Consider the following 23,745-nt stretch of genomic DNA (forward strand, 5'->3'; position numbering starts at 1 on the left):
CTCTTCTCCAACCACGTTCTTAACCCTCTACATCTGCCCTTTGCCCCTCTAATCATGTATTAACACCAGCATTTTTTTATTTCACCCAATTCCTCATCCCAATTTTGATTATCTTATGTTTGACCTTCACGGATAGGATAGTAGTCTTCTTGGCCTTGCCTATCACCTGTTGCCTATCACCTGGCGTGCATGTATGTTGTTGGGCACACATTGGAACTAGAGCTTTGTGCCACTTTAAAGCCTAAACCTTGCATCACCACTTTGCTTTGGATTAAAATTTCTAATGCTTCATGATTCTTTTTCTTAAAAGCAAAGAAAGTCAACATCGACCCTCCCTATTCCTATTCGTAATTCCACTCTCTTTCATTTTTTTTCAAACTCACATGACTCTCCCATGACCACATTTTTGTCACCATTAAGAAACATGTACTTTCGTCTAAAAATGCTCCTAACATTGGTAGCCTTTTACAATGATGGTCACTCCATGACCTCCTTGATATGAGAGAGTTTGCACTACTTTTGAGACAACACTAGCCATGTTTTGGACATGTTAAACCATTAGGATGCAACTTGCAAGTCCTTTCACTCATTTTAAATTAGTAGATGGTTTGGAAACGAAAAACCATCTACAATTCATGATCTCAAGTTTACTTATCCATCATTGTGTATGGATACAGTCAGTTACTTGGACACATCCTTTGAGTTAAGATATATATATATATATATATATATATATATATATATATATATAAACACCACACACACTCTCTCTCTCTCTATATATATATACATAATATAATATAATATAACACACACACACACACACACATATATACATGTATAATATAATATATATACATACATACATGTACGTATGTATACATATACATACATACATATATATATATATATATATATATATATATATATCCTTTGGGTTAAGTGTGGTGAGTGTACCAAAATAAACAACCTTGTGCTTGGGTGTCATATTATAATGCTACGCACTGTTAACACTTTTAAATACTCAAATTATGGCACCTTATTCTAATTTCCTATAGTAACTCCATTTTTATTGGTATTCTTAGTAGTTATTGTCTTTATTCTTGCTAGATTAATTCTAAATTAAGGAAAATCATTATGAATATAATCTGATTTTGGTTGGATATATTGTAAATTAAGGAAACTCCTTTAACATCATAGTATCAAGGATAATTTTGATTCAACATCAAGATATTGAAACATTTAGGAAAAAGAGCAAGAGCTTCCTTGGTAAGTACTACTATTAGGAGATTACCATTATCAAAGAAACTATATAGTTGTGTGGTGAATTCTTTGCCCATGTGTTTGTTAGAGCTAAGAATGGATTTATTTGTAAGAACGGGCACTCCATCTATGCCTAAAAGAGACCTTACAAAAAGAATGTTAAGGCTAAAAGATAGCTTCGAGGGAACCACTCACCTCTACTCACCTCAACATGTCGTGGGGGATCTTTTCAATGGCTGAGCTCGTAACCCTTGAGGTTTTTAAGCTCAAGGAGACTACTATGGGTAGCGTACCATTTGTCTTCTCCCGTGAGTGTTATCACACTGTGGCATTACACTAAAGTCACTACTCCCTCCTGTCACCTCAAATCACACACACACACACACATATTAGCATACATTAGAGAGAAGATTAGAGAGAGGTTTAGCAAGAGGGAAAGCTCAATTGCACAATGGGAGAGTGTACTTGCATTATGAGAGAAATTGCCTTATATACATGGCCTGTAGTGTTCACACACACTTAAACTGTGGCCGAGCAGTTGCCCAAAGCTTCTAACATTACAACAAAAAGAGGGGTTAGCAATGGTTATAGCGTGGCTTTTATAAAATAAAAGTGTTGGGGGTGTAAGCGTCACTATTTTTTTGATGCTATAACTGTCGCTATATCCCACGTTATAACCGTCGCTATATCACACGCTATTTTTGCCGCTTAGTAGCACTGCAAAAAAAAATCAGCGTCGCCATTTTCGTCACTTAGTGGTGCGGTTAAAAACATCAATGTCACTATTTCCACTGCTCAGCGCGGTGGTGCTGATGAAAAAAATCAGTGTCGCTATTTCCACTGCTCAGTGTCGCTATTTCCACTGCTCAGTGACGCTGATAAAAAAGGTGAACATCACCGTTTCCGCCACTCAGCGTGGCATTGTAAAAAATATTCTTTTTAGGGCAGATTGGGGCTAATGCCCCAATCTATCCGGAAAAAAAATAATTTAATATACAGTTCTAATTTGTACAAACAGATATATCGACATATTAAAATACAAAATGAAGCATAGTAACTCGTAAAATCTTAATTGTATTAAATCCCAAACGCCATAAAAGGCGAGTTGCATCCAAAATGCCATAACATGCGAGCTACATTGAGTATGAAGTTACAAAACATTAAACACAATAGGATGGTCTCTACTCATCCTCCTCCTCCTCCTCATCATCATCCTCCTCATCCTCCTCGCCTATTGCCTCTCCATCATCTTCCTGTATCACACAAGATCAAGTTATGTTAAAACACAAACTAGTTAAATTTCTAATTTAGCTGATAAAACCAAAATAATATAAACTTACAGCAACATGCATAGCTTCATAGTTCAATGCAACACCCTGCTGTCACAACCATTCAAATGTTGCGGGATCCCATTGCGAAAAGCAAAGTCGTACTCCTCACGAGAAGGAGAACAGCTCACCGCATTTTCCTACGTTAAACATACATTTAAAAACGAACAATTTATATAATATTTAATTCTTTGGAAACCATAGTTTTGAATACAAAATGTTAAGAGTTCAAATACTTACAAACTGAGCGAGGAAAGATGGCCTTCCACCCGATCCAAGATGAGAAGCCCCTCTTTTATGCATGCGTACTCGAGTTGGTTCTCTTTGTTGCTTGAATAGATTGGGATTTTTTTCGGTATGTCTTTTTGGCCTTCTTCCAATCCTTTTCTGATTTTCCTGGCGGCTTGACACCACCACACTTGATGGCCTTGGCAATCAATGATTTCCTGTGACTTACATGACCTTGCATACGATCCAACATCTTAAGGTCATTAAATTGTAAGTCGGGGTGGGGCACAGGAAACTTTGTCTTTAATACTTGCAGAATGTATTGCTTCTTTGCATTGTCTTGAGTTCTCGAGTCAATGCCCCAAATGTTTTTGAACTCAAGATTTACAAGGTGATGCATGCGTGCTATAACATGCTTCCCCTTGCTATCCTCAATGATCGACCCATCTGTCCTCCTCACACGGTAAGGAAGGGTCGCTAGGTTGTAGGCATTTGGATCCACCACCTCCTGTGCCGGCATATACTCTACTGATGGTGGGGAATTGGAAGAAGATCTATTACTACCCCCAAAACAACCCCCGCATCCACCCCCACTAGAATGACGAGAAGAGGCGCACCTCCTATGTGAAGAGGTTGTGGACTAGGTGCCACAGAAGAGAGTGGAGTGGCCTAGTTGCAACCTCCACGTGAATTCCCAGCACCTAGATGTGGACTAGATCCTCTAATCGGAGTGGATATGGGTATAGGACATGGACATGTGGCATTCTAGAATACTGCTTAGACAAGCAGGGTGAACAGTGCTCCTTCCGGATGATAGCTTCTGAGGACTTTCCACATGCTCTCCACTTTTAAAGCCAAAGGCAACTTCTCTTTTACAAGAGAAGGATAGTGAAAAGATCGAGGGATCCCCCTCCACTATAACCACATACTCGCAGATAACCTATCCTAACTTGACTTAAGCAACATTCTAAAAGGCCTACAATAATGCCCCATATCTCTATGCATTATTCTCTTAGCCTAAGAGAATAGAAAAATTGAAACCCTAGCACCCAAGGGTGTGAAGAAAAGAAATGCAAAGAATAAAGACATTGGAGAGTATCTCAAGAGGTGGAATGATACTAGAGTCGTTCTATATGTAGAAGGAGGGCACAACAAGCAGGACCTAAAAAACATAACATGCAAAAAAAGTAACACATTCATGAGCTTAAAAAATAAAAAAGTAACACATTTATGAGCTTAAAAAATATAACATGCATTGAGATTAATGCATTAGGATTAATCTTATGCATTAAGCTTAATGCATTAATCTTATGCATTAAGATTAATTCATTAAGCTTAATGCATTAAGATTACTACATAAGATTAGTGCATTAAGCTTAATGAATTACCCTAATGCATAAAATTAATGCTTTAAGCTTAATGCATAAAGATTAATGCATTAATCTTAATACATAGGATTTATGCATGAAGCTTATGCATTAATCTTATGCATTAAGATTAATGCATAAGCTTTACGCTTTAATGTGGATAGCATTAATCTTAATGCATAAAGATTAATGTATAAGATTAATGCATTAAGCTTAATGCATTAAGATTAATGCATAAGCTTTATGCATTAATCTTAATGCATAAGCTTTATGCATAAAGATTAATGTATAATCTTAATGCAATAAGATTAATGCATTAAGCTTAATGCATTAATCTCAAAGTAATAAGATTAATGCATTAACATCTCTATGCATAAAGATTAATGCATAAGGCTTTATGCATTAAGCTTATTAATCTTATACATTAAGGTTAATGCATAAGCTTTATGCATAGAGCTTAATGCATAAAGAAATCTCAATGCATAGAGCTTAATGCATAGATTGATCTCTATGCATAGAGCTCAATGCATGCATTAAGCTCTATGCATAGAGCTTAATCTATGCATAGAGATTAATGCATAGATTAATCTCTATGCATAGAGCTTAATACATAGATTAATTTGTATGCATAAAGCTTAATCTATGCATTAAGCTCTATGCATAGAGCTTAATATCTATGCATAGATCTTAATCTATGCTTTAAGCTCTATGCATAGATCTTAACCTATGCATAGATCTTAACCTATGCATTAAGCTTAAGCTAAGTTAATCCTAAACCCTGGAACCCATGAAGGGTGTAATAATAGGTAGATGAAAATCATAAATGATAAGAGGGCTTACCTCTTTTTGGTGAAATTAAAGGAGAGGATTAGAGGACCTACAAAAAAAAGATTAAACAAAGTAATTAGTAATATAAAACCCTAAAAGCTTAGTGCATAGATAAAAAAACCCTAAAAGCTTAATGCGCATAGATATAAAACCCTAAAGAATACAAGTAAAAGAAATCTTACCTCTATATTGTATATGCTAAAAGAGATGATTATGCATAGAGCTTAATCTATGCATATAGCTCAATGCATAGATTAAGCTCTATGCATAGAGCTTAACGTATAGATTAATCTCTATGCATATAATCTATTTATAGATACAAAAACCTAAAAGCTTAATGCATAGATACAAAAACCTAAAAGCTTAATGCATAGATACAAAACCCTAAAGAATACAAGCAAAATAAATCTTACCTCTATATTGTCTAGCTAAAAGATATGATTAGTGCAAGACCTATACATAACATAAAAAGGTAAAAGAGTGATTAGCAACATATTTAATGAACGCTACCTACCAGACACAAGAAACATACAAAAGACCAATACATATAAGCATAGACATAAAAAGGAGAAGGAGAAGGAGAAGGAGAAACATACAAAAGACCAATACATATAAGCATAGACATAAAAAGGAGAAGGAGAAGAAGAAAAATGTGAAGATTAGTACTCTATGCATTAATCTTAATCTCTTTATATTTCTTATTAATCATTAAGTTAAGCATAATACAAGGAAACCCTAATCATTAGGTCACACCATCACTTGTAGAGTGATAGATAGGAAAAGAAAGAGAAATAGCAAGGCGAGGGGGAAGGGGAAGAAGAAGAAGAACCATAAACAAATGCATTAGAATAAAACATAAGATAAAAATACCTTCAAGAGATTACACCATAGCCATTTGGTGATGAAGAGAAAGAGTCTCATGAAGAGGAAGGGGAAGGGGAATATAAAGAGAACAAATGCATGTGAGGGGAACTAGGACGGCGCTGCAGGCTCGAAAAGTTATTTTTCTCAGCATCACTATAAGCGCCGCTAAAAATGATGCTTATCGACGTTTATATAGCGATGGTTATAGCGACGCTGGGTAAGTTCCAGAGAGCAAGCCTATGTATATACCATTGACACTGCTAAATTTAGTGCATGTATTCATATTCAGTTTTTTAATTGCACACTTTTTATGCCGTCGGTATAGATGTCTTCTACTAGTTCAGATAGTGATGGATCACCACCATGGAGGAGTGTTTGCGAAGAAGAATCCCTTGTTCATGTGCAAGATGTATGAATTTTTGTGTGCGTGAACGTCGAGTGACATTGGAGCATATTAGAAAATGGGGATCGATTGAACCAATGCTAACCAACTTGAAGTTGCAAGCCAATTCCTCGGTTAGTATATAAGCTTATACCTTGAAATGTAAACTCATGGTTTGCCATATGTAATGTTGAGTGCTATTTTTAAATATGGCTCATTAGGATGAGGAGGGCATGGACATTCGTGCATAAGTACTACACAATATACCTCATTATTCTGTCATTGGGAAAAACTTGAGGAAGGAATACAAGCGTCATAAGGAGCACTTGGAAAGTGGAGCATGTTTAGTACATTTGGAAGACCCATGATTTTCTCCACATGAGATAGAGGAAGAGGATGTCATGGAGGAGATGATCACACTTTTTTCAAAGTGAGGGTGAGGAAGAGACACCTAACTTTGAAACACATGAAAGAGAGGATGTGTTACACAGAGGCTAACACACCATTGTACGAGAGTGCAATGTACTCAACTTTGTGGGCATGTTTGGAAATCCTTAACTTGCAAACAACATATGGATGGAGTGATAATAGTGTGAATAGCCTACTCCGGTCATTAAAGAAGATGCTCCCAACAAACAATTTGATGCCTGCAAGAAGAAGTGATACTCGAAACAACTTTCCCAGTTTGGTATGGATTACACTCGAATTCATGCATGTCTGTACTATTCCAGGGTGCCTTTTCCAAGTCATGCAATGTCCAATTTGTGGAGAGGATTGTTACATGAAGGATTTACAAGGTGCAAAAATTCCGTAAAAGGTATTGAGGCACTTTACTATTATACCTCACATTCAATATATGTTCCAGTGTCAATCCATTGCTAAGTTAATGACATGGTATGTGAACCATCATTCAACCGATGGCATGATGAGGATTCTCACCGACTCACCGGCTCACATTGAGGATGGATGGCCAGAGTTCAAAGATGAGCCCCGTAATTTATGGCTTGGATTGGGTATGTATGGGGTGAACCCATTTGGATTGAGGTCTACATTATGGTCCACATGGCCCATTGTTGTTGTGAATTACAATATTCCTCCATGGATGTCCATCAAGAAGGGTCATGTGATGCTTGCGCTTCTTGTATCCGAGAAGCACAAGATAAAGAATATGGAAGTATACCTTGAGCCCTTGATTGATGAGCTTGAAAATTATGGAGAGGCATGCAATGGTCAAGCGTATCTTGATGTGGACTATGCATGATTTTTCGGGCTATACGGAATACTCAGGTACATTTATAACTCATAAATTGATTCTTATCTAAGCATACACAAATGATTCATTTATAACTCTAATGTATTGTAATGTCTATTAACTTTAAATTCTTACATGCCAATTTCGTAGGTCTTCCAACTAGAGGATATAATGAATATCCAATTTGTGGTCCATGACTTGTTTCCAAACAAGCACATGCATTAAAGAAAGTGGTGTATGATAAACATCATCGATTTCTTCCTCCAAACAACCCAAATTATGCTCCATTAGAGGTTTCTTTGATTGTGATGAGAGGTGTAGAGTGGGAGGCCATGTGGCATTCACCTCCTACAATGCCATTGGAGGGAAGGTGGAGAGATGGAGAGTGGGACGAGAGATGGAGTACTCATGGGCATGAAAAGGTACTCAATCTTCTATCGTCTACCATATTGGACCGAGTCAAGAATAAATCGTCTTTTGGATCCAATGCACATTTTTAAGAATGTGGCATCAATGATTGAGGACCATCTAATTGGTAAAAAAGACACCCATGCAATAAGGGATGACCTAAAGGATGTCGAACGCATGGAAAATGCATGGCCAAGGATAGTCAATGGTAAGGTGGTTTTACCAAAGGCATCATGGAGGTTGACAAGGCAAGAGAAAAAGAATATCAAGAATCAAATTTCATCTTTTCGTACACCAACCGGTGTAATGCGCTCATTAAAGAGTGCATTTACAATAACAAAAAAGAAGGGCGAGCATCAATTACGTGGTCTTAAATCACATTATTGACACAAGATGATGTAGGTACACACATAACTATATCTATTTTTGGGCACTCTTCGGTTTATGTTGTGTGGACTCTATAATGATCTTTTATTGTTTTCAAAAATTGATTGCACTAGTTCATACTTCCAATATCTATTTTGGTGGGTGCGGAGAAGAGAAAGCTCGGAATGCCATCTATAAATTAGGTGGATTGGTGGGGTGGGTTCCAATCAAAGCTATATATTTGTGCATTTGGTATAACATATAGCTTTGAAATTATCTATTATTCTTTAATTTATCATTTATTCCTTTGTTGAATAGGTGGATAGTGTCAAAGGAGATTCATCCAGATGCCATTGAGAAGGCTCGATTTGAGTCAATTTTGAGGCGGTGTGTATGATTGAAGAAAGCTTTCCAAGAAGCATACTCACAACTCAACTGCACCTTCTAGTACATTTAGTGGATGAGGTGGCTATGTGTGGCATTGTTCATAGCCGGTGGATGTTCTTTCTTGAACGCTTCATGAAAACCTTGAAGGGATTTGTGAGGCAAAGGGCAAGGCCAAAAGGAAGCATGGTAGAGGGATAGTTGGTGCAAGAATCCCTTGTATACATCGTTGAATATTTGAAACAAATTGATCCATCTATGCCTACATTCATGCATAACGATGAGGATGAACGAATGGTGTCACATGTGCCACATGGAAAAGGAGGAATTTGAAAGATGGAGGAGTCTATGCACAAAAATGTCATTACATTTTGTCTTCTTACACTTCTGTGATGGAAAAGTGGATTAAGAAATATGAAGATGCAAGAAAGATAAGGGGACAGAGGAGGAGAGAAGAGCATTTAAGAGATCAACACAAAGGCACATAGCATACCCACCCAACCTAAAGGCTCTTCCAAAGGATTGCAATATTGAATAGCTTAGAGATGCCCTAGAGCAAGCAGAAAGGATGGGAGAGGATATTACAAGAGAAAAATGGGAGTATGCAAGGGGATGCGACTACCATGTAAGTAAAGATATTTTGCTAAGATATATAATGCTGAATACTAAATTGCTTACATATAATCTATATTAAAGATTTTTTATTAGGTTGCAGTATAAAGTGCATAATGCAATGTGGTCAGAAGGTCAACATTTTTGCACTCAATGTGTGGACTCCAAGAGAATCACATATGATTGTGGTGTAATGGCAAGTTTTGACCAATAAAGTCAAGCTAGTAGAAGAGATAATAATATTATAGGAGAGAAACTTGAATATTGTGGAACAATTCAGGACATCGATACCATTATCAATGGACAGAATATCGATAGTGGAATAAATTTAATCGTAGCCTTACAAATTGATCAAATGGATATTGATGTTGATCGTTTGGCAAGGATGGATCTTATTGAAGATGAGATCAAACCCTAACCAATCCATCACTGTATCATTCTAAATTGATGACATTTCTATTGTATATGTTGTCTTTTAATTATCATCTCATGATTTATTTTTGAATATATTTCATTGTTGTAAATGCATGTAGTGGGATTGTGTAATGATATATACTGTAATGTACTATGAGATGGTTTAAAGAAAATAGTTTTTAATTTTGTAAAGGAATTTAGTTTTTCTTCATAAAGCACTCGCGTGTATTGATGCGTGTATAATTGCGTGTATATACATGCGCTTATACACGCGTTTTTGAAACTAGTATACATGCGAATTTAGATGCCAATATACACGCGCTGGTAGACGCGTTTCTGAAACTTCAATACACGCGAATTTAGATGCTAATATACACGCGCCCGATACTACTCATATACATGCGCGACCATACACGCGCCCGTAACTTATCGCGTGTATGGAACACGTGTATGGCAGCAATGTCTTGTAGTGTATCTTTGTTGTAGATCATTCCATTCACAAACCATTTTGTCCTTGTGCATCTTGGAAGTGAATGTGTCTCTCATATCTTCTTTGAAAGCATCCCAACTTGTGGCCTCATAACCTTGTGATTGGAGATGCCTCCACCATGCATGAGCACACCCTTCTAAGTGTAAAGTGGCAAAGTAAACCATAGCTTTTTCACTTCGAGGGTTTATCTCAAAATAGAGATCCAATTTGTTCACCCACTCCTCAAAGACATCATTATTAGTGCCTTCACCATTAAACTTTGAGAGGATGATCTTATCCTTCACACCCTTGAATTCATCTCCATTCCCATGACAATCACTATGCCTACACATAGGTCCATCCGCATAATGATTGTAATTCTCAAACTCACCAAAGAAATCTTCCTCAACATGAGGTCTTGAAGCACCGCCGCGATGAGTATTCCCTTTGAATGGAATGTGACCATCACTCCTTGGGAGTCTTGAACCTTCATTTGGAGATGCATGACCTTTGACTTTAGCTTCATTAGGTGTGCATGGAAATATTGGGTTACGCATAGCACCGTGAGTAGAATGAAAACTTGGGTGATAATTCTCTTTGTCTTCAACATAAGTTTGTCCAATCTTGCGAGATGGTGTTTGCATCATGCTTCTCATCTCATCATCATCATTTGTGACATATCATTTGTCATAGCAGGCATTGCATGTACATTTTCTCCCCCCAAATAATTTGATGTATTGGCCATATTTGCAAAACTTGGCCCAATTTGCACATGATTTGTCCTATGTGCCGCATTTGTAATATTGTTGTCACCATGTAAATTCGTACCCTCATCACCAATCTCCTCTACATGATCCTCATTCACCAATCTCCCCTACATGATCCTTATTCACCATTTCCCTATCTTCCCTTATCTCTTGAAGTTCCATTGCTTGCTTAGATGGACACCCCCTTGGCATGATGGCTGAAAATGGAAAATGGCTAGTAGAAGGCTTGAATGATGTCATAATTTGATGATCTAGGGCTCTATGAATAGATCTTGTGGCATGGAATGCAAATATGCAAGAACAAAAGATTTTCAAATAGCCCTAATATTCTCTGTTTTAGGATTTGGCAACACTGTTGAAAATAAGAATTAGGCTATAAAGTACTAAAAAGTCATCGGATTTAGATGAAATTTGATGTGTGGGCTTGTGATGACAAGTAATACTATGCCTAAGAGGGTTTGACCAAACCTCTGTTTTGACTTTTTGGTCAAAGTCAACCATATAGGTTTGACCCCCCAAACGACATGGATTCTGGTGTACTATGGATTGTTGGGAAGACCTAATGATTTACATCCATCCTATGATGTCATTCATCCCAAATAGCTTCATGTTTTTGACTGGGTCCAAGTTTGACATCCAATGAAAAATGGCAAGTTGGGGATCCAAATGATGTCAGAACGGAGAGGTTTAAGGCTTGTTGGGAAGGTATAATGGAGTAATAAGAGCCTATATAATCACACAAACTCCATCCCTAATGTAATTTTACTAAATTAGGATTTTGTGAATCTGCAAGATTTTGCTTTTAAGAGCTCTTTTGGTACCCATTTGCCTTCTGCATGTTCCACATGTCCACCCCTTGCTTCCAAGCAACTTTGGCATCCAAAAGAACCTTATGTGTGTCCATAATTTCCCTCAATCCCAACCATGTATGTAATCTTTGAAAAAATTGGTCTCCTTTGTATTAGTGACCAAATCTCAAATTTCCTATGTACTCAATCCACAACCAATGTTCTCTTGGCATTTGGCATAACATCAAGGCATATCCACATTGCATAATTCATTGGCCAATGGCATATTACATGTGACCTTTGTGCCGATGAAGATTGATTGTTGAAGAGATTTGTTCGTTGATGGGGAGAGCTTTTCTTGCTAATCTCCTAGCAAAGCCTTCCCACGCTCTTACCAAAGTTTAGAATCTGATGGCAAGAGTTGGGGCTATGTCTTCACACCAAGTACCTAATCAACTTCCTTACTGCTTTACCCACGGCACTCACCGGTAAGGAAGATTCAAGACATGCTCCCCTTGGCCTCCCCAACCAAATGCCAAGGTACCCTCACAAACATTCTAGAATCAATTGGATGAAATGTGGGGTACAAAGTGATGTGATAGGTGTGATTTGAACCTCAAACATGTCGGTAAGATGACTTACAATGCTTTGCATGAACTCATGCTCAATCCATTATTTCATTAGCATGTACTCATGCTATACTTTCACTTCCCAAGCTTGATTATCCAAACAATATCAACACCAATGCAACAATGAAGGTGAAGCAAATAGCATGTGGATTGGCATTTATCTTGACATTCCCAAGCATAGAGGTGGCTTGAATGTCACATCAATGATTGAAGAAGCATCAAATGGTTCCAATGGCATCCAATGGTGTATGGAATTGATCAAGAACTCCCAAACTTGAGAAACATGGCTTGATCATTGATCTATTTGAAGCATTAGCTTGTTTAATGGCACCATTAGTGTAATTAATGATGATTAGACAAGACTAATGGAAAACTGAAATGGCCGATGTCAAGAAATTAGGGTTTCTTGGAAGAAATCCCTAAATATCAAGAGGAGATTCAAGAAATCCAAGAAATCAACCAAGAAATTCAAGAGAGTGCTTAGCAAATGTTCAAGGATTACCACAAGCCATAATATTGAATGTATGGTAGAGAAACGCCCTTACCTTGATGAAAAACGTGATCCTCTGCTTTTGCAGCTTTTTGGACAGTTCATGAGCTTCATTACTCAAGAAATAGGGCTCCAAATTGGTAGATGATGGGAAACACCATTGCTAAGCTAAATGAAGAATTTAAGACTTGTAATATGAGCTTGTAGATGACGATTCCGTACTCTCTCCAAGGCTCAAATCACGTGCCTAAGATGCTCAATAACCCTCCCACAATGTTGCCTAAATGATGGTTAAGAAGGATAGAATGATTAGACCAAGAAAAATGATGAAACTAGAGTTTTCTTGAAGCACCTAATGGCTGGAAATTTTTGCAGTAAACCAGGTAAAATTTGGGAAAAATAGGATCAATGAGAAGATCCAATATGACTACAATGAACTAGCAATGATCACTTAAGGCATGGAGTGATAACATGGGTGTAAGAGCACCATCCATGAGCAAGGAGAAGGGCAAGTTTGCCATGAAAGCTTGTTAGCTTGTAATTTGGATTAGTATGAGTTAATTGTGATTAGCAATTCACATTGGTCTATATACCATGGCCCCCTTTTCACACATACTTATTAGTGTCCACCCTACTTGGCCTTTGGACCATAAGCCTATGTCCCTCACTTACACTTGGCCCTTTGGCCCAATACAACTTATGCTACTTAGCCCTTGGCCTCATATGTACAATGTGTGTTCACCGCTTCATTATAGAGAGATGGAGCCTCTTTTATATTTCATGCATGGCCTAGTCAGTATATTTTAATTTTAAATGGAAAGGTGTCGAGCCACCAAAAAGTTTAAATTTTGAATGAGAATTTGCATGTTGAAGTGATAGGTAGCGGGGGTCGAAATAAGTGTCGAAATATAAAAAATATTTTTGATGATTTTTTTTAACAGTTTTATAGATAGAAAATCTAATGCTTATTTTGATTTTCAAGATTTTTAATAGAACTGCGCGCTAGGTCAATTATCACATTTTTACAGGTTTCATAAGAGTGGCTTATTTCTTTGGTATTCTCTCCTCTCTGCACCTCCCCCCATCCCTTAGGAATGAATCTAAGCCCTTCCCTCAACTCTTGCTTCTCATTTTGTGTGTGTCTGTAATGTGCGTGCGTATGTGTGGTCTTTCAAAATTGCTAACATGTTGTGTTTTGTTTGTTATGTAGGCTCACAAGTCTCCTTGGTCTCTCTTGCTGCAAACCCTAAACCCTTGAGACTCCACCTAGTAGGTAGCCCTTCTCCTTTGCACTTTCTTTTGATTCCTTTACCCTTGCTTTTTATTGTGTGTGTGTGTGTGTGTGTGTGTGTGTGTGTGTGTGTGTGTGTGTAATTTCACTGGTTTGCTAATATGTCTTGTTTGTGTTTGTTTTGTAGGGTTTTCACTTATTTTCTCTCAAGGCTCAAGCTCTCTCTTGGTCTCTCTTGCTCAAGCCCTCCCTTGAGACTCTAGTTAGCTTACAATCTCTCTGGTAAGTGCCATAATCGCGTTATCTTTGGTTTTTTTTAAATGCATCTTCTTGCTTTTAATGTTGCTCTTGCATGTGGACTTTGGATAGGTAGATCCTTGAAGACCATGCTCCTCTCCTTATTAGAATCATGGCATAAGCATGTGTTATGCTAAACGACACCTCCAAGATGGAACTCTACACATTCACCTAGCAATGAAACACAACCATCGTGGGGTACTTACCAATGCTTCGAGCTCGTGTCTCTTGAAGCCTCCAAGCTCGCATGTATGCTCCAAACTCCAAGCTCCACCTCCTCACTGTCACCGTGGAGTTGGTCACACCATCACATAGGCCAATCACACTCTCTCTCACTCTCTCATACAAGCATAAACACACAAGCATGAGAGAGGCACAATGCTAGAATGCTCTCACTCCTCACTCTCTCACAAGTACAAAGGAAGAGCTCTGAATAGCACAAAGGGGATTGTATCCTTTCATTATGAGAAAATACCTTATATACAATTGGCCCTTATTCACACTTGGGTGCCCAAAACTTATTAACTAGGCCTTGGGTGGCCAGTGTCTCATAATGTACAACCTTTATAGTGCCTTTACATAACACTTATTAATGTCCTCAATTGAGGATCATGGTGTTAATCCAAATGGGATTAACATTCCCCCTTTCCTGAAGTAGGTTTTGTCCTCAAAACCTATTACTGAGGTCTGAAGACCTGGGCACTGAATTCACGGCGATAGAAATTGCGCCGAGATTGAAGTTTCTTGAGTGTGCGCCAGAATGCCGAATGGGACTTCCAGAACCCGGTGTCGATCATGTCTTCAAATGTTATGTGCATATAACCTCGAAGACATCTTAGACGATGGTAATATGGCATTATACCTCTGTCTGATGGCCCTTGGTTCATGTCAAACTGTAGATGTGCTAAGCCTCATAGTAGCCATCATAAGGTTCTCTAGGTTGGTCTATCAGAACCACTAATAACTTCATGAACCTGACACTGGCTACAATTGCAAGATCTAGTATTTTTCGCCAAGTTCTAATCCAATTGAGTAGTTGTTGTCTTTGTGCCTGAATACTAACAAATGTTGCTGGGTCAAATATTGGAAAATTGTAGCAGATATGAGAATCCCTTTCTTTTGCTGACCAGCGGTGTCCACCTCCTCTTAATAGGTATGTAGAGCGGATCCACTCATAATGTTGGCAGTGCACTCATGTAAATGCTACTGTATTCAATGACTGTTAGAAATTCCTTTCTCCATGAAGGTTGCACTCCAAAACCCTGCGGTTGTGGTGCCTCTTCATTTGTATGTATGTTAGTGTATCCAGCTCTGTGCACTGGATGTTTCCTTCTCCATCTTCTGTAAGAATAATTGATCATAAAAGTGACCAGGCCAATTTCCAACAAGTTGGAGAGATGGGGGTTCGCCAGGCTCGTGTGTTTTGCTACATTGGCCCATAACGTTCCTTCTCTAGCCAATGGCAGTAATTCCTGTAATTTTGGACGAGTGGCTCGAAGAGGGTACGGCACATAATGTTTCCGTGTGGGGGTAACTGCAAAATATGCCTCTGGGAGAATCTTGCTTGTAGGATCGAACGGGGTAATCTGCATCAGGGCATTGAACATAAGATCTGGCTTTAACAGAGGATTGCTTTGTTGTATGAACTCTTCATATTCTGCAGCTGTCATGGAATCCAAAACATTATTGTCAGTGTAAGGTGTAACAGTATCAACTGGAGGCAGATTACGTACCTCCTGAGGTTACCTTGGAAGAGATGGAATAGGTGCCAATATCTCCTCGAGGGCGAGAGTGTTAGTGGGAAATTCTAATTCTGGTGGGAGAAGGAAGAGTAGATGCATCTAGCTTGTGAAGAAGTAGTAGGAGGCATGCTTGGATAGGGATCAAGAAGCCTACTGGCGATATTAGTATACATAGGGTAGGTGTTTTTGAAAAAAGAAGATGGATCCTCATCCTCACCCGTGACCCGAACTAGGGGGTGGGTGGCTAGGTTTATGAGCTTGAAAAAAGGTTTGAATTTCAGGGATTTCTTTGCTATCCACATTTGGGTAATTTATGTGAGTTGTATCAAAATTATTGCCTACGGTCATAGCTTCTAAATGCTTATGGATATTAGTATATAGCTTAAGGATGCCCACTGGGTGATATAAGGTATACCCACAAAGATTTAAATGCTAGTGGGTATTATATACTTCTAACCACCCGTGACTAATTACCCCCACTGATAAGTATTAGCCACAACCTTGTAGTTAGCTGGTATTGCTGGTATGTCATTTAGAACAAACAGGTCGAGTTTGTCGACCCTGTTGTCCAGAATTTCTGAATTTTGTAAGACACGACACCAACTACGGAGGTTGAGGACTATTGGATGCAACGGATAAAAGAAGATATCTTGTGGGTTAGTTAATATCAGATCCCCCCTCAAAATGCCCATAATGATGGTTGGGTCAGCATCGTGCTCGGTATTTTGTTTAATAAGGGTTAATTCTCCTAAACCTATATCTTCAGCTAAGTTGATGTCGTATTAAAGTAATGAGAGTGTTAGTGTAGACAAAAACAAGGTAAGAGTTTGAGAAGGGGCCCGAGGAGTTACTGGCAATTTTTCCAATTCCGAGGCGCGCTCAAGGAGGGTACGTAAGTCATCTGTCGGCTCCAGTCTTTGACTCCTTTCCTGTGTGGATGGTTGGCGGGCCAGTTCTTGCATGCGGATATCAACATTACTAAGCTCTGTAGAAATGGCTTTCTTTGATCATCCGTTTAGCATCCAGTGCTCTGCTGGCTTATGTTGGAGGTGGTTTCTCCGAGGACTTAGATTCTAACATAGACATCTGTACAACCATATATTGTGAGTCGAATGACTGGTGGAATCCACCCCCTTTTTTTGGTTAATTAGTGTTAATATGTTAGTGAAAGGTTCGTGAGGGCCTTCCCATATACTAAAATGTGTGAATTTGAAGGCGTGAAAGGTTTTCGTGAAGTTGCAGACTCGGGGACGTAAAGTTCTCCCATGAAGTTGTAGACTTGGGGATGTGAAGTTCTCCCGTGAAGGTCTTCCGTGAAGTTCCCCCATGAAGGTCTCCCTTGAACTTCTGGGACGTGAAGGTCTCCCGTGAAGTTCTCTCGTGTGAAGGTCTCCAGTGAAGGTACGGGACGTGAAGTTTTCCCATGAAGTTGCAGACTTGGGGACGTGAAGTTCTCTCGTGAAGGCCTCTCGTGAAGTCCCCCCGTGAAGGTCCTGGGACGTGAAGGTCTGGGACGTGAAGTTCTTCTGTGAAGGTCTCCTGTGAAGTTCTGGGAGACGTGAAGGTCTCCCGTGAAGTTGCAGACTTGGGGACGTGAAGTACTCCTGTGAAGTTATAAACTTTTACATATTTGTGTGACAATGAAGCTTGTTTTTATTTGTTTTCTATACCTTATGTTTTCATGCAGTTTTTTCGTGGAAGGTGGATTTGCATTTTACGTTTTCATTTGTTTATCAGTCCACGAATTGGCAATCAAAAGAGATATACTTTAAACACCCGTCCCAAAAACTTTATACATTCAAAAGAAACAACAACAAAAACAAAAGATCAAAAAAGAAGGAAAGGAAGAGTATAGCTCCCACCTTGAGAAGTCGGGAAGGCGATGTTAAGAGCAAAGAGTTGAAAGCGCGCAAGGAATCGATGAAAGAGAACGCGTAATCACAAGTGAAAGTGATGAACTCAAGAAAACAATCGCTTTTGCATAGTTGTCGGACAAGGCGGCTACGTTAAATGATCAATCCACATGTCATTTTGTGATTGGTTCTACATTTTTACCGTTTCATGATGTGAACTTCTTATACTTTTTCACGGCATGAAACACTAAAATGGTTCACATCGTGAAACAGTTTGGGGTTCTTCACGACGGCGTGAAACACCAAAAATAGTTCATGTCGTGAAACATTTTGGGTACTTTACGATGTGAAGTATTTTTCTACTATTTCACGTGAAGCTTATAAAATCGAATTTGTGCTCAAACACACCCGCATGCACATGATGATGCATTGATTTTCCTTTTCTTTTAATTTTACCATGGAAACCAAAGATTTTCTCTGGTATTTTTAGGCATTGTTTGATGAATTTTTTTAAATTCTAATTGGGAGATTTTTAGTGTTCCTTCCACCCAATTAAATATTTTTATTGCGGTGTTTGATTGTGTATTTCTTATACTGGGGACACCCTTGTTTTTTCATTCACACATATTGTTCAAGTCTTTATTTACTATGGGTATTGTTGTTGCTTAAGTCATTCTCAACTCAGGTTGCTGAATTTGCTTCCTTCTCCACACAAGTGCAGGTGGGGGGTTTGTCCTTTTGGGAGTTGATGCTGAAAGCTCTTACCTTCTTTTGTATATTGATCCAATACTATTGTGGCATCTGTCACATCGATTTTCTTTTAGGTAGCCATATTGTTGTATTGCCTTGATAGTAGCCTTATGCTCGCAGTAGGTCCTTTCGGATCCACTATTGACAGCAGTCTCATGAGGCTTCTACAAGTTCTTGACGTTCTGCCACTTTGTAGGTGGTGGTGTCAATGGTTGACTTTTGAACTGGGTTCTCTCATGAGAACGTTCATCGTTCATTGGTTCCTTCCTCTCAGGTTAACCCCTTGGGTGAATCTTGGGTACCCATTTGTATGTACTCTTGTATGTTGGGCTTTGTGTAGGCAATTTGAACACGGTGGGTGTATATTCTGGTTTTTGAAGTACCGCTTTTGCAGGCAATTTGTTTGACCTGATTTGCCGAGGTCCATAATGGTATGGACAGTACTTTTGTACTGATGGTTAGCGATGTTATGTATTCCCATTAGATATTACACTTGTTGGCACAGATCTCGTCCTTAAGATCATTTCCTCTTCCATTGTACCTACAAGCATTACAAACACCTTTCCAAACCAAGGAATTATTACTGATGGAAATGTTAACATTTAAATACCCAATGGCCTTTATGGTTGTTAAGTACACACTACGAACTTTTGCATCCGTGTGTTCTAGGTTTGGTTTGCCTAAGGCTATCCAAGTATCATATGAGATTAGGTTGTGGCTCGATCCCGTATCTGTTAATGCAATGCCCTGTTGAGTCCCAACTTGAGTCTTGCTAGTTCAATGTTTAGATCCGCTTCGTCCACCAGGGTTATGGATGCCATATTGACATGAATCAGGTCCTTCTACATTTTAGCTTTTACTTGCCTATGGATGAGTCGCCGGACTTATAGGCCCCACAAAATCTATTCCCCATTTCTCAAATGGTTGCCTGACAATGATGGGGGTTAGTGGCATCTTGTCTCTTTTTTACGGGATCGTGAAACGTTGGCATTCCTTGCATCTTTTGACGAATTCATTGGCATCCCTGAATAACGTGGGCCACCAGAGTCTAGCTTGGAGCACCTTCTGGGCTGTAATTTCTCCGGCAAAATGCCCGTCTGCTATCCCGGAATGAGACTCTTCCAGTATGGTCACGAATTCATCCTCCCTTACGCATCATTTAAGCACATTGTCTTTGCCCAATCTATACAACTCACCGGCAATCAATTGATATGGTGCTACAAGCTTGATAAGCCTTCGCATCTTATCCTTATTTAAGGGTACGTTGTTCTGAGGGAAGCCATAAGCCAAATACTCTAAAATCTCTTCGATCCACGCCAGTATCATATCCAATTTGAATAGACAAGCATTAGAGAGGTCATCATCCTTACTGGTTCTCCATTTGGAACTCTAGATAGGTGGTCAGCCAACACATGTTGTTTTCCCTTCCTTACCGTGAAAGTAAAGTCAAATTTCAACAACAATAGTAGCCAATGTGTGATTCTTCCCATGGTGCAAGGTTTATTCACCAAATCTAGCAAAGCTTAATGGTCCACAAAAAATATGAATTTGTTAGCCAAGAGATAATGTCGATATTTCTTGATTGCGTAGACCATGGCCAATCCTTCTCTTTCGGTAGTGGTGTAGTTCACCTGTGCATCATTCAATTGACGACTAGCAAAGCAAACTGGATAGTCCAACTTGAATTCACCAGGTTGAACACACGACCAATTGTAAAATTTGACGCATCGATGTGTGGGGAGTCGTAAAATGGGTGCGCTTTTGCCAAGGCTTGCTTCAGACGATCATAAGCCTCTTGACACTCCTTGGTCCACTCAAAGACAATGAGTAGTTTATACAAGGGTCTGGCTATCTCCGCATAAAATAAAATGAAGCGTCGATAATAACCCACATGACCCATAAACCTTTACACACCTTTGTAGTTTGTGGGCGGTGGTAGTTCCAAGATCAACTTGACCTTGCTATCATCAGTGGATATGCCATTTTTTGAGACTATGTGTCCTAGTATCACACCATGCTTGACCCAGAACTGGCACTTCAAAGGGTTTAGTGATATCCAGTTGTTAAGGCTTTCTTATGTAATTCCTAGACCTTAGTCAAAGGGCTTGGGGGTTAGTTACGTGTGGATGTACCCTTTGTGATCTGAACCGAGTAGTTATTACCCTGACAGTTGTATCTAGGGATAAGAAGAATGGAACGTTGATTCTGATCGTGAATGAATGAAGGAGAAGTTCTGTTATGTCTTTGCTCAGTGTTTTATCATGTCTTTCTTGATGTTTGTGCAATCATTATGCTGTCACGATGAATCAGAGTCTGCGCTCTGATGCGCTCTGAATGGTGTTGAGTGATGTATTATTTATTAATGCCTTATACAGAACCATGTACACATTGGCGATCCTGCGAGTTCGAATACCCTGAGTTCTGGGAGGATATGACATATTCAGAGGTAAAATCAGAGGCGAAATAAAAAATCAGAGGCGAAATTAGAAATCAGAGGCAAAATCAGAGGCGAAATCAGATTCAGAGGCGATATCAAATTCAGGAGGCAAAATCAGATTGACATAATCAGTTATGATTCTTGGAAGTTAGATATTGAATGATTGCTCTGATCTTGCATAAAGCAGACTACTCTGAATCTGCAAACTACTCTGATCTTGCAGCAGACTACTCAAAACCTGTAGGTGGAGCAGAATCAAAATCTGCAAGTGCAGTAGAATCACAATCTATAGGTGCAGCAGAATCAAAATCTGCATATCCTTGGATGGGATGGTAGAATTCCTCATTCAAAGTGCTACTTCACATTGGAGGTTGACGTGTTCCAAGTAAGCCATCATTCAAATTTTGCATAATAAACACCTCAAATTCTGATTTTAGAAAGTTTTTAGCAATGTTTGAGCACCTATTTGTCATGAGTGGGGTGGATCTCGGTATAGCACCGCAGCTCTCCATTCCAAGCATACATATGGGCTCTATTTGGTGTGGTGCATTGAATATGAGAGCTCACATAGCTATCTAATTTCTAACTTCAAATATGGGTAAAAAGAAGAAAAAGAAGTGTTTGATTTGCATGAGTCATAAACATGCCACAAATGAATGCTCATACATGTGTGAGCCATGCTCAAAAGGAGATGATTGCAAGAAGTTTTGCATGATTGATCTATGCACAAAATTTCACAAAATCATTTTCATAAAGCATCATCATATGAGAAGATGAAGAGAGCTAGAGAGAAGCTAGATGTATTTGAAGGAGTGTTGGAAGATGCATATGAGTATCATAGGGATCATGAGGGTAGAAGATGTAGATCTTGTTCTAGCAAGAAGAGGGTGAAAAAGTTGGAGAAAGCATGTGAGAAATTGAGGGAGAAATATGAGGATGAATTTGAGGGTGAATCAAGTCATGATGATGATGAATGGTTTAGCTACCAAATGGACATGCCGGTGATTGGAGTGAAGGGAGTACAAATGGGTGAGAGCCAAGAGAGCCAACAAAACCCAAAAGATACCCCTAGCCCAACATTAGAGCTAGCTCATAGAGTAGTTAAAGATTATCCATCAAAAGAAGTGATGAGAATGATGTCATGGTGTATTAGAGATTGCATTTCTTGTGCAATTTGTGATGCATTGCAACATAGCAATAAATCCCAAAAAGATGATGTTTACTTGCATGAAAAGCATGTTTGTGATGGAGATGGGATGGAAAGGATGGAGCCTAGAGGCATAATTGAGGATCTAGAGAGCCAAAGAAGCCAAATAGAGTCCCAAGATGGCCCTACACTCACATCTAACACTACCCACCACAATAAAATGGTTGATGAAAATTGTGATGAGGTGATTGAGAAATTCTTACTTTTTCTTGATGATGTGGATGATTCTGATGTGCATAATTCTTGCATTTTTCATGATGAGCTGATTGATGTTGAGTTATTATTGTATGATGGGGTATGTTTACCTATCCATGCAATTTACATTTATGATGAGCATGATGGGGCTTTAAAGCTTATCCATGCTAAGGAGAGGTGTGAAGATGGTGGAGAATTTAATAGATTTGAATGATGAAGATAAGTGGTCACATTGTCCATTAATCTTCAAGAACATTGAAGAAATTCAGCAATAACAGGGAGCAGTCATCAGTAAAAGACAAGAATGTTTTCCTGAAAGTCAGGTATTTCACCAAATGGTGCAACTGATATTTGATAATCCATTGGATGTTCAAATTGACCATCGACAAATGCAGGAGAGGCAAATTTCTGCACAACCTGAAGTTGGAGCAACTCAGTTTCAATGTTTACTGAATCATATTTTCATATCTGTGTTTATTTTTTGAGTTCAGTTCAAATCTGAATGTGTGTGACTTTCATTGAAGCAAAATACATACTCAAATTGGATCATATATGGAAGAAAATGAATCTGATTGAAATAGGAGCAGTCAGGGATTCTCAACAAAGTCAGGGGAATTTACAGCTGCAAAGAGATCACTCTTTGTGTGATCATAATGAAGGTGTAGAAGATGCAAGGAATCAGATTTCAGTGCAATATAATGTTGTTGTAATCATATTTCAGGGATCAGAGATTTTCCTTTGTTCAATAACAGTTCAAACAGATCAGAAAATGATCAAATCCAGTCAAGAAGGAGTGAAGATTAATGAAGATCTAAGGATTTAAATAGAAAGCAATCAACAGAAGTCAACTAAAACAGGAAATGGAAGAAGTGGTAGAGAGTATGATTTCAAATCAGGATCTAATTTCAAAACACTCATTTTCAACAGTTTATGAATCCAAAATCCAAGCTGACAGAAGAGAAGTGTTTATTCAGTTTGTGTTTCATGGAAACAATGATCAGAATACAGTAGAAGTTGCAGATTTGAAGAAAAACTCATTCAAATGCAGGTCAATTTTTCCTGTCAAGAGGGCAGAGCTTCAAACTATTTGGAAATCATGTTTTCCAGCTTTATGGGGATCAGATTATGTCATAGGAGCAATCAAATCAAATTAGAATTCTGTCAATAAAGTTTTTACAAAGACAGGATTGAATC

The sequence above is a fragment of the Cibotium barometz genome, chromosome 45 (assembly GCF_041138505.1).
Source record: "Cibotium barometz isolate CiBa-2024 chromosome 45, ASM4113850v1, whole genome shotgun sequence".
Classification (NCBI taxonomy): domain Eukaryota; kingdom Viridiplantae; phylum Streptophyta; class Polypodiopsida; order Cyatheales; family Cibotiaceae; genus Cibotium; species Cibotium barometz.